Genomic DNA, 266 nt, shown 5'->3' with positions numbered 1-266 from the left:
TCGTCAAGGTAGTTGAGAATGCGAATGCTCTGTTCTCTCAAGGGAACAAGGGGTACCTCCGCAACTTACATGAAGACACGGGGCAACAGGGATAGCCCAGAGGGCAGGACCTCATACTGATATGCTCGTCCTTCGGACGCAAACCACAGCAATGGTCTGTGGTGCGGAAGGGTCGACACATGAAGTACGTGTCATTCAGGTCGACCGCTGCAAACCAATCTCGGGGACGGATGCACCCGAAGATGCGTTCCTGCATCAACATCTTG

Source organism: Sinocyclocheilus grahami, unplaced genomic scaffold, assembly GCF_001515645.1.
Source record: "Sinocyclocheilus grahami isolate Dianchi unplaced genomic scaffold, SAMN03320097.WGS_v1.1 scaffold324.1, whole genome shotgun sequence".
NCBI lineage: Eukaryota > Metazoa > Chordata > Actinopteri > Cypriniformes > Cyprinidae > Sinocyclocheilus > Sinocyclocheilus grahami.
Note: the sequence above shows the minus strand (reverse complement) of the source record.